The sequence below is a fragment of the Anomaloglossus baeobatrachus genome, chromosome 3 (genome assembly GCF_048569485.1).
Source record: "Anomaloglossus baeobatrachus isolate aAnoBae1 chromosome 3, aAnoBae1.hap1, whole genome shotgun sequence".
NCBI lineage: Eukaryota > Metazoa > Chordata > Amphibia > Anura > Aromobatidae > Anomaloglossus > Anomaloglossus baeobatrachus.
Genome location: NC_134355.1, coordinates 507,430,879 through 507,443,406, shown reverse-complemented (window position 1 = coordinate 507,443,406; position 12,528 = coordinate 507,430,879).

The following is a 12,528-nucleotide window of genomic DNA, read 5'->3' as shown; positions in this document are numbered from 1 at the left end:
TTTTGGACGTCCCAATTGTCTGGGTCTCCCAATGGAGCGACAAAGAAGAAGGGAATTTTGTTTACTTACCGTAAATTCCTTTTCTTCTAGCTCCTATTGGGAGACCCAGCACCCGCCCCTGTTCCCTTCGGGCTGTTGTTCTTTTGTGTACACATGTTGTTCATGTTGAATTGTTCTGGGTTCATGGTTTTCAGTTCTCCGAACATCCTTCGGATTGAATTTACCTTAGACCAATTTATAAGTTTCCTCCTTCCTGCTTTTGCACCAAAACTGAGGAGCCCGTGATGCACGGGGGGGGTGTATAGGCAGAGGGGAGGGGTTTACACTTTTAAATGTAATACTTTGTGTGGCCTCCGGAGGCAGAAGCTATACACCCAATTGTCTGGGTCTCCCAATAGGAGCTAGAAGAAAAGGAATTTACGGTAAGTAAACAAAATTCCCTTCTTTGCAAACTCATTCAAAGTTTAGTCTTAAAAGGAATTTATCATAAAAAAGTAAAACCATTAAAAAGAGGAGTTTTTTCCTCTCAAATATTTCAAATTTTATAAAAATAATTTAACCCTTTTGCGCAAGAGCCTCTTTTTGCCTTTGTGACCAATGCCAATTTTCTCATTTATGACTAGAGTTGAGCGCGGTTCGTGGTTCTCCAGTTCGCGGTTCGAGTGATTTTGGGGGGTGTTCTAGATCAAACTAGAACTCGAGCTTTTTGGTAAAAGTTTGTTAGCTCGAGTTACGTTCGAGAACGGTTCTATCAGCAAAAAGCCAAGCTAATTACTAGCTGGCTTTTCGCTGTAATAGTGTAAGTCACTCTGTGACTCACACTATTATGAAATTTCCGCGTATAGTGTGCGGGGACTGCACGTTCAGATCACTGCTGCTGGGATAATGGCGGTCGACATTTTTTTTTTTTTTTTTTCCTTCCTTCCCTAAGCGCGTGTGTACTGGGGCGGGCCAGCATGTCAGCCAATTCCCAGACACACACACAGCTAAGTGGAGTTTTTGCCAGACAAGCAAGGGCATGTGTCATAGGCTGTCCATGTCACATGTCCTTGCATTATAAATACGGCAATTTTCCCATCTGGACGTTATTATCTGCCTTCTGCGTCTGAGTGACAGTCACCGCTGACGCAGCTCCTGCCGCCGATCCTGCTGTGTACGCGCTACACACCGTGTTCTACAGATTAGGGATAGAAGTTTAATTCAGCCCTTTTCAGGGCTCATTTCATCCGGCTCAGAGCCCTAGGTGACAGTGAGGTCCGTGGAAACAATTTTTAACAGCTACAGATAACAGCGTCTGTGTAGCTAAGCTCAAGGACTTCCTTGCTGCATTTCACCATTAGGAGGGATAGAAAGTGAGACTTCTTTTCCTCTACACTGACCCACAACCCGGCCACTGTACCCTCCTGCCCTTTTTAGCAAAGCCATTTTAATTGCAGAGTGCTGCCAGTTAGTGCCATCCAAAGAGTGGCTGCTGTCCTCCATTATTGTGGCACTTGTGCCAAGTCCCACCACCTCTGCATTCTCCCCTCCTGCACATTTTTGCAAAGCCATTTTAATTGAAAAGAATGCTGCCAGGTAGTGGCATCCAAAAAGTGGCTCTTGGACTCCATTAGTGTCCCACTGGTGCCAAGCAATTTCCCGCACCTCTGCATTGCACCCTCAAGCTCATTTTTACTAAGCCATTATAATAGCAAACACTGAGGAAACTTAGTGACATTCTAAAAGTTGCTGTTGGACTTCATTAGTGTCCCACTGGTGCCAAGCTATTTCCAGCACCTCTGCATTGCACCCTCAAGCTCATTTTTACTAAGCTATTATAATTGCAAACTGTGCTGCTAGTTTAAGGGCCATAGTTGCATTGTCAGGGATAGTCAGTGTTATTTCTTCTGCTGTCAATAAAGCTAGACCAGCTCTGCAATCTACACCACCTCTCAATTTTTACTACCACATTTTAAGTGGACAATTTTGTCGCAATCAAAATGAGTGGCAAAATTACAGATGCTGGTGGAAAGGAGAACAGGCTTGTTGGAAAAGGAAAAAAAGTTTGTCTGTAGGGAAGGTGACAAAGCTCCATTATCATCTGCTGAAGATAGGCCATCTTCCAGCAAAAGTAAGATGTCTACTACTTTCCATGGACAATCCGATGTGCTCCCTTTTTTACGGACACGAACAACTGGAACAAAGCTAGATGATGCCCAAAAAAAAAAGAACATGCTTGAATGGATCTCAAGTGGTCCAACAAGTGCCCTCTCCTCCACCTCAACTACCGCATCCAAAAAAAACCAGTCCTCTGAGTTGTCATCCAAATCACACTTGCTTTCCCCCAGCTCTCAGGTCTCCATCCGCCCTGCACAGTATGGTGGAACAGAGATGGCTGAGTCTGTAGAGCTGTTCAGTCACACTATAGCCTGGGAATCAGAGGTCTGCTCCCAAGCTACAGTGAGTACAGACCAGGAAATGGTCTGCAGTGATGCCCAGAACCTTTGTGACTCTGATTCAGACCGTAATGACCAAGTTTCTGAGCATAATATTGACCCTTATTCACAAACTGTAACACCTGTTGTTATAGACAATGAGGAACATACTGATGACTATGAGACGCAAATACCAGATTAGGATAACAACTTAAATATTCGGTCAGGGTAGGAAGAGGCTTAGTATGAGGGTGAGGGGAGTGCAAACAACGCTTGATGAGGAAGTTCTAGATCCTACCTACTGTCAACCCACAGTCAGGCACTCGAGGAGGTCAACAGAGGCGGTGGAGGATGATGCAACTGACGATGAAGTTACCTTGCGCCTTCCTGGACAGAGGAGTAGGAGTAATGTCTACAACTGCATCATCAGCCACCACTCTGCCTCTGAGCACTAGTCGGGGGTGCTCAGCAGGTCGCATGCCCTCTAAGCCTTGCCTAGCCTGGACCTTTTTTGACATAGAAGAAGATCGCCCAAATCATGTGATCTGTAAAATTTGTCGGGAATCTGTTAGTAGAGGAAAAAAACCTCCAGCAGTTTGACAACTTCTTCCATAAATCGTCACATGAATAACTATCATATGTACCAGTGGAAAGCTCACCGTGCTGCAATGCGCACTAGCGGAGTGGACCATCCACCGCCTGCCCCTTCCAGTGTATCCGCGCACTCTTCATCTTCTAGGACTGTGGGGACAGCTGTCACACCTGGTTTTCCACGCACAACTTCCACCACTGTAACCGCAACAGGCAGTTTGCTTGGTAGGTCGTCAGTTGGTTTGGAAGGGGAAACAAGTGTGTGTGTACAGGTCTCTCAGACATCGATAGCAGCAACGTTGGATGAAGGCAACATCATGTCTACGCCTGCACTTTCCTCACAAACCTGCATTTTTCCAGGGACACCCTACTCAACACCGTCTACACACAGCAGCCAGATCTCTGTTCCTCAGATGTGGACAAATAAAAGGCCAATTCCTGCGACCCATGACAAAGCTAAGAGGCTGACTTTATCCCTCTGTAAGCTCTTGGCTACCGAAATGCTGCCTTTCCGCCAGGTGGACACAGGATTTTAGAGACCTTATGTCTGTCGCTGTGCCCCAGTACCAGATGCCCAGTCACCACTACTTCTCTAAGAAAGGTGTGCCTGCGCTACACCAGCATGTCGCACACAACATCACCGCTTCCTTGAGAAACTCTGTGTGTGAATGGGTGCATTTCACCACCGATACTTGGACCAGTAAGCATGGACAGGGACGTTACATGTCGCTGACTGGGCACTGGGTAACTATGGTGATAGATTGTGAAAGGTCTGCTGCACAAGTCTTGCAGTCCCCACAACTTGTGTGTCAATCCTCTGTCTGTCCAAGTTCCGCCACTGCTTCTGCTTCCTCAACCTCGTCTGGGTCCTCCACCTCCGCCCCAAGCCTGCCTGGTCAGGCCACCAGCGTTGTAACTGCACAGAAGGAATCACACACCCCTCATTACTATGCTTGCAGCAGAGCGCAACGGCATCAGGCGGTCTTTAGCTTGAAATGTCTTGGGAATAATGAGTCACACAGCGGCTGAGTTGTGGGCAGCTCTGGAGACTGAGTTTGGTAAATGGTTGTCTCCACTCAACCTGCAGCCTGGTAAGGCCGTGTGCGACAATGCTGCAAACCTGGGTGCGGCCCTTCGCCTGGGCAAGGTGACACACGTGTCTTGTATGGCTCACGTGTTTAACCTTGTTGTCCAGCAATTTTTAACACCCTATCCCGGCCTAGATGGCCTTCTGAACAGGGCACGAAAACTGTCTGCTCACTTCCGCCGTTCAACCGCCGCAGCTGAGCGACTTGCATCGCTCCAGAAGTCTTTCGGGATGCCGGTTCTTCGCCTGAAATACGATGTGCCGACACGCTGGAATTCGACTCTCCACATGTTACAGCGACTGTGGCAGCACCGCCGAGCCCTGGTGCAATACGTCATGACGTATAGCCTGGGCCAACGAGATGCAGAGGTGGGGCAGTTCACCCTGATGGAGTGGTCTCAGATCAAGGACCTATGCACCCTTCTGCACAGTTTCGACATGGCGACGAATATGTTTATGTTTAGCGCTGACAATGCCATTATCAGCATGACAATTCCAGTCATTTACATGCTGGAGCACACGCTAAACACTATTCGGAGTCAGGGGGTGGGACAACAGGAAGGGGAGGAAGTACAGGAGGATTCATATGCGCAAGGGACAACAACATCACCAAGGTCCAGATGTTCATCATCACCAAGGCGGCAGGCATGGGACCATGGGGGACAGGGATCAACAAGGGTGCATGGTAGCAGGCGAAATGTTGAGGAAGGTGCAGGAGAACATGAAGAAATGGAGGACGAACTGTCCATGGACATAGAAGACTCAGAGGATGAGGGAGACCTTGGTCAAATTTCAGTTGAAATTGGTTGGGGGGAGATGTCAGAGGAAGAAAGAACGGTTAGCACCTCTATGCCACAAACACAGCGTGAACTTGGTCCGCATGGCTGCGCAAGACACATGAGCGCCTTCTTGCTGCACTACCTCCAACATGACCCTCGTATTGTCAAAATTAGAAGTGATGATGAGTACTGGCTTGCCACACTATTAGATCCCCGGTACAAGTCCAAATTTTGTGACATAATTCCAGCCATAGAAAGGGACGCACGTATGCAGGAGTATCAGCAAAAGCTGTTACTCGATCTTAGCTCGGCTTTTCTACCAAACAACCGTGCAGGTGCAGGGAGTGAATCTCCCAGTTGTAACTTCACAAACATAGGACGGTCTCGTCATCTTCAACAGTCTACCCGTACCAGCATCACCGTATGTGGTGCTGGTAACAGCAATTTTTTTGAATCTTTTCATAATTTTTTTTAGACCATCCTTTGCAAGGCCACCAGAGACAACAAGTCTGACACATAGTCAACGGCTGGAGAGGATGATACAGGAGTATCTCCAAATGAACATTGATGCCATGACTTTGCAAATGGAGCCTTGCTCATTTTGGGCTTCAAATCTTGAAAAATGGCCAGAGCTCTCCACTTACGCCTTGGAGATCTTGTCGTGTCCAGCTGCCAGCGTTCTCTGAACGTGTCTTCAGTGCTGCAGGGTGTGTGCTGACAGATAAGCGCACGCGTCTGTTCAGTGACAATGTGGACAGACTAACGTTCATCAAAATGAACAAGTCATGGATCCACAAGGAATTTACTACCCTGTGTCATCGTGGGGAGAGTAAATGCTTGTGTATTTTGAATGTGCTTGATGCAAATCTACCTGTGAAGTGTACAACTGGGGCACAAGTGCTGCCACTGAAGGGGTGTCTGTGTTGTCCAATTTTTGGAAAAACGGGAGACTCCGCTTGGGGTAACCCTTGCTTGCAGTGTTTCTAAAAATGATCCAAGATGAACAGATCTGGGATCAGCAAAGACTTTCCTACCTACCCCGGTGTCATCGTGGGGACGGTTAAGGATGGCGTATTTTTGAATGTGCTTGATGCAAATTAACCTGTGAAGTGTACAACTTGGGCACAAGTGCTGCCACTGAAGGGGTGTCTGTGTGGCCCAATTTTTAGAAAAAATGGAGACTCTGCTTTGAGTCACCTTGCGGTGTTTTACATCATTTTAGAAGGGCATGCCATGCTTATATCTGTGTCTCCTCCTCTTTTTCCTTGTCCAGCTCTTCTGTTTTTGCATGAGTATTTGTCCTTGTCACTTTCCCATGTGTTTGTGTTGTGTTGTGAGTTGTTTGTCACCTTTTGGACACCTATGGCCCAGAAGCAGTTACAACCACGCCGGACACTCGGTAAGTACAGTGCACTTGCTCCAATCCCCCTATCCCTTCTACCACTATATTTAAGCGCCGACTCTGGCCCCCATAAACATATATAGGGACCGGTGTCTGGCCATATATCGGGGATCAATTCCGTGCCAGAACCAGTTTTTCTTTTTAACACCTTAACGACCGTGGGCAGTAAAGTTACGTCATAGCAATCGTATTGTTAATCCCCACCTGCGGCTGCAGGCGGGGATCCACGCACGTCAGCTGATTTATACAGCTGACGTGCCTAGAAGGTACGAGTGGAATCGCTATCTACCCCTACCTGTTAATCCCTTAAATGGCGCTGTCAAAATACCGGCGCTGTCGATACCGGAAGTCACGTGACATGATCACGTGGATCTGGTGGTTGTCATAGTAGATCAATCAATTAATCTGATCAGTAAACGGCATAGCGGAAAAAAAATTTCAAATGCCAAAATTACTTTTTTTGGTCACCGCATATTTTGCGCAAAATGCAATAACCAGTGATCAAAACATATCATTTGTGTAAAAATTGTACCGTTTAAAAACGTCAGCTCGAGATACAAAAAATAAGCCAACACTGAGCCACAGATGAAAGAATGAGAGCGCTCCTGGTTGCGGAAATGGTGTAAAACGTACACCACTTTTTTTGGACAAACTTCTGATTTTTTTTTAACTCCTTAGATAAAAGTACACCTATACATGTTTGGTGTCTACAAATTTACAGTGACCTCAGGCATCACAAAAATACATCAGTTTTACCATATAGTAAACACGGTGAATAAAATATCCCAAAAACAATAGTGCAATCACACTTTTTTTTGCAATTTTTCCGCATTTGGATTATTTTTTGCTGTTTTTCTGTACACTATATGGTAAAACTCATGGTTTCATTTAAAAGTACATCTCGTTCCACATAAAACGAGCTCTCACATGACTAGATTGACTGAAAAATAAAAAAAAGTTACGTCTCTTGGAAGAAGGGGAGCAAAAAACAAAAACCGGAAAGAGCAAAATTGTCCGGTCGTGAAGGGGTTAATCTGGTAAGACCCGCTGATCCTTGTTATCTGCGAGTCTGCCCATCACTAATACATTATATCTCTCTCATTCTGGCATTTGGCAAATATAACTAGCTGTAGTACCCGGGCGTTGCCCTGGATAGTAACTGTCTCGCTGTCTCTCTCCCAGTCTCTGCCGTTCTGCATCTGTCTCTTTCTGTCTGTCTCTCTCTATCTGTCTGTCTGTCTCTTTCCCAGGTCTGTCACTTTCCTAGGTCTGTCTCTTTCCCAGGTCTGTCGCTTTCCCAGGTCTGTCTCTTTCCCAGGTCTGTCTTGGTATGTCTCTCTGTCTCTTTTGCTGCCTGTCTCTTTCCCTGTCTGCCTGTCTCGGTCTGTCTCTATCTCTGTGTCTCTTTCCTTGTCTGTCTCTTTCCAGGTCTGTCTCTTTCCCTATCTGCCCATCTCTGTCTCTCTCTGTCTCTTTCGCTGTCTGTCTCGCTGTCTATCTCTATCTGTCTCCCCACCGATATCATATTACCTCACACATAAGATTGTTATACTATGAATGCCTTTCGTTCCTATAGCAACCAATCAGAGCTGCAATTAATAACCTGTGGTACCAGCTCCATTGACTTTAATGGAGGCAGTTTTTTTGGAGAGTAACTGTAAAGCGCGGGGTTAAATTTTCCCGTCAAAACATAGTCTATGACGTTCCCTGAGTCACATGAGGCGTCTGTGCAAAATTTCGTGATTGTAACTGCTACGGTGCGGATTCCTTTAGTGGACATACATACATACACACATACATACACTCAGCTTTATATAGTAGATTTTGGTTTCTAATTGATCTAATACAGGAAAGGTTTATTCTGATTTCTTGTCAGATAGTGAGAAAAGCATGCAGATGTGTCTTTTTTTAGATATTGTATGTAAGCTTCTGGTTTCAACTGTACATGTATGGAACCACTTAACCTTACAAACTTGAGTGTAAAATCTTTATACCAATCTCTTATCTTCTGTGGTTTACAGGATATGCTGGGCAATTTAACATGTTCATGAACGTGAAGACTAGACTGTGCTCGAAATGTAATATCAGGCTTGAATTTAGGGTCCCCTAATGTGAAATAACTTCAACCTAAAAGCCTATTAGGCTCAGAGACCAGGCAATCGTGTAAGTATTGCTATCTGAAAACATGTTTTAAGGTGCATCAAATTAATTAAAAGAATTGTCCAGGCTTGGGGTTCATGTCTACAGTCACTAAGCAGGAGGGCATGTGCGATTTGTATACATGTGGTCACATGTTGGCTAGACCTGCACAGGCTCGTTCAATACAAGCGAACTGAGCAAGGCACGAAAACGTCTTGTCGAAATATGGCTGTAAGTATGCAAATCACCCAATTGCAGACACTGACAAATCCTGACAGTTCGCACTGTGTCCGCTCTGAGGATTTACAAGTCTGCAGTCACATAGAATGACGGCAAACTTGAACTCGAAGCCTGGACAACCCCTTTTAATAGATGTACACTGGCTATGTGCAGTCCTTTTTTGCAGAAAAGTGTTGAGGCTGGCACAAAGTGATTAAAGAGGGGCAATATATATATATTTTTTTTTACCTCAAAGAGGAGTGTAGGGGGATAAAATGTTGTTTTGTACAATAAAAACATAGCCATTAACCACTGAATGATACACTCAATGAATGAATGAAACGCTATAAATGTCCTAATTTTGCTGAAGATTTATCTACAATGGGATGCTAAAACCTGATCGCTTGCTATCGGCTTCCATTTTACAATTTCTCTTGCTCCACATTTTGATAAATCTTTCACTGTTTCTAATATAGTAGTGACACACCCCAGGGCTTTGGGGTACTCGGTCCCGGGCTGTATATTACGGGGAAAGTTCACTGGGTGGCCGTTGTCCGGTTACGTGACCCTGGGGGTCGCTTAAAAGGGGAATTTGTACAAGGGAAAAAATAAAATAAAAATAGTTTTTCGTGACGCCACTTGCGGTGTGCGGTTATATGGCGAGAACCGCCGCTGCAAAGTCTCTCGCTGCTGGGGCTGGTGGTATTGGGCAGCTTAGGTGTAATGACTCTTCGCATGTAGAGCTAGGCCCCAGGGGAGGATGATGGTGGTTGTAGTCTATGCGTGCAGAGGTGTAGGAATAATTCAGATAACACAGGGGCTGCGTTTAATTTGTGCTTTACTCACTGGTTTTGAGTTGTTGCCACCCGGTTCATGCTGGTCATTACCAATCTGGTATTCCCTTTGTTTCAGTGCTGGTGTAGTGCACTGGTGAGCTTTACCTACATACACCCTGTAGTAGTAGTCGCTGGGTCCCCATGGCTTGAAGCGTTTTGGGGGTCCCCTTCAGTTGTCTTCGTCTTGGCCCATACTGCAGGCAGCTTGAACCTCTCGCGGGTCAGACCTCTGTCCCTGTTCCCAGGTTCCCTCTCTGCTGCTGTGCCCCGGACACTAACGTTGGTGAGGTACTTGATGGTCCCCTCACAAGGCAGATTATCAGGTGAGCCTAAAGCGTCCTCCTGAACTAGGGTTCGATACCCCGTCGGTGCTCGGTCTAGTGAGTACTTCACCGTACTCTCCCTGGCAACTGTACTCCTTTTTACTCAGTAGGTCACTGCACACTTTCCTGTCAGCACATCAACTTCTTATAACTGAATAGGATAACTGAAGTGAGCACTAATATATATATATGAGTGCAAGCCAAAAATACATACTATATATAAGAATAAGGCTGCACATCAAACTTAGATAATGGTATAATGCCTCAAGCATATGGAAAAATATTGGAATATACAATGAAAAATGCTACTTGCTAATTTGAACATGTGAATAATGAATTGCATACCTGCTATGAATATTAGGAAAAAGGAGATATTTAGCAATTGCATTGATCAATGTAACTGAGCCCCAAAACCTCGTCAAGGTACATCTCTATATTGGGGTCCCTAGCTCTGTGACCCTAACTGTGTGTCATCTCATTGCAATTAAAAACTGCTATGGGTGGAGAGGGGTAACTAAGGACTTTCTTATATAGGAGATGGAAAAAACATGGCCGAAAGGGGCGGAGCTGTGTTCACATTCAGAAAAAAAACTACATATAACTGAATAGGATAACTGAAGTGAGCACTAATATATATATATGAGTGCAAGCCAAAAATACATACTATATATAAGAATAAGGCTGCACATCAAACTTAGATAATGGTATAATGCCTCAAGCATATGGAAAAATATTGGAATATACAATGAAAAATGCTACTTGCTAATTTGAACATGTGAATAATGAATTGCATACCTGCTATGAATATTAGGAAAAAGGAGATATTTAGCAATTGCATTGATCAATGTAACTGAGCCCCAAAACCTCGTCAAGGTACATCTCTATATTGGGGTCCCTAGCTCTGTGACCCTAACTGTGTGTCATCTCATTGCAATTAAAAACTGCTATGGGTGGAGAGGGGTAACTAAGGACTTTCTTATATAGGAGATGGAAAAAACATGGCCGAAAGGGGCGGAGCTGTGTTCACATTCAGAAAAAAAACTACATATAACTGAATAGGATAACTGAAGTGAGCACTAATATATATATATGAGTGCAAGCCAAAAATACATACTATATATAAGAATAAGGCTGCACATCAAACTTAGATAATGGTATAATGCCTCAAGCATATGGAAAAATATTGGAATATACAATGAAAAATGCTACTTGCTAATTTGAACATGTGAATAATGAATTGCATACCTGCTATGAATATTAGGAAAAAGGAGATATTTAGCAATTGCATTGATCAATGTAACTGAGCCCCAAAACCTCGTCAAGGTACATCTCTATATTGGGGTCCCTAGCTCTGTGACCCTAACTGTGTGTCATCTCATTGCAATTAAAAACTGCTATGGGTGGAGAGGGGTAACTAAGGACTTTCTTATATAGGAGATGGAAAAAACATGGCCGAAAGGGGCGGAGCTGTGTTCACATTCAGAAAAAAAACTACATATAACTGAATAGGATAACTGAAGTGAGCACTAATATATATATATGAGTGCAAGCCAAAAATACATACTATATATAAGAATAAGGCTGCACATCAAACTTAGATAATGGTATAATGCCTCAAGCATATGGAAAAATATTGGAATATACAATGAAAAATGCTACTTGCTAATTTGAACATGTGAATAATGAATTGCATACCTGCTATGAATATTAGGAAAAAGGAGATATTTAGCAATTGCATTGATCAATGTAACTGAGCCCCAAAACCTCGTCAAGGTACATCTCTATATTGGGGTCCCTAGCTCTGTGACCCTAACTGTGTGTCATCTCATTGCAATTAAAAACTGCTATGGGTGGAGAGGGGTAACTAAGGACTTTCTTATATAGGAGATGGAAAAAACATGGCCGAAAGGGGCGGAGCTGTGTTCACATTCAGAAAAAAAACTTCAGTTATCCTATTCAGTTATATGTAGTTTTTTTTCTGAATGTGAACACAGCTCCGCCCCTTTCGGCCATGTTTTTTCCATCTCCTATATAAGAAAGTCCTTAGTTACCCCTCTCCACCCATAGCAGTTTTTAATTGCAATGAGATGACACACAGTTAGGGTCACAGAGCTAGGGACCCCAATATAGAGATGTACCTTGACGAGGTTTTGGGGCTCAGTTACATTGATCAATGCAATTGCTAAATATCTCCTTTTTCCTAATATTCATAGCAGGTATGCAATTCATTATTCACATGTTCAAATTAGCAAGTAGCATTTTTCATTGTATATTCCAATATTTTTCCATATGCTTGAGGCATTATACCATTATCTAAGTTTGATGTGCAGCCTTATTCTTATATATAGCACATCAACTTCTGACTGACTTGGTGTCCTCCTCCCAGATTTCTGACTAGTGGATTGGATGCATCCCAACCTATAGGTGACCACTTGTCCAGTCCATCTCTAACCTATTACCCAGTCTGAGAGCAAAGGGCATGGTTTGTGTGTGTGTTGTGGTGTTTTGCCAGCACTGGTCTTCCAGGAATCCGGGGTTAGATGTAGTACCCTGTGGCACCTGACAGTCAGGGGCGCCACAGTAGTATATACCGGTGCATGTATCTAGGTATATGAATATGGAGGGATGGAGGGAAAAAATAGTGTTTTGTACAATAAAAATATTGCCATTGACCTCTGAATGATACACTCTATGATTGAATGAATGAATGAATGAATGAAACACTCTCAATTTCCTAA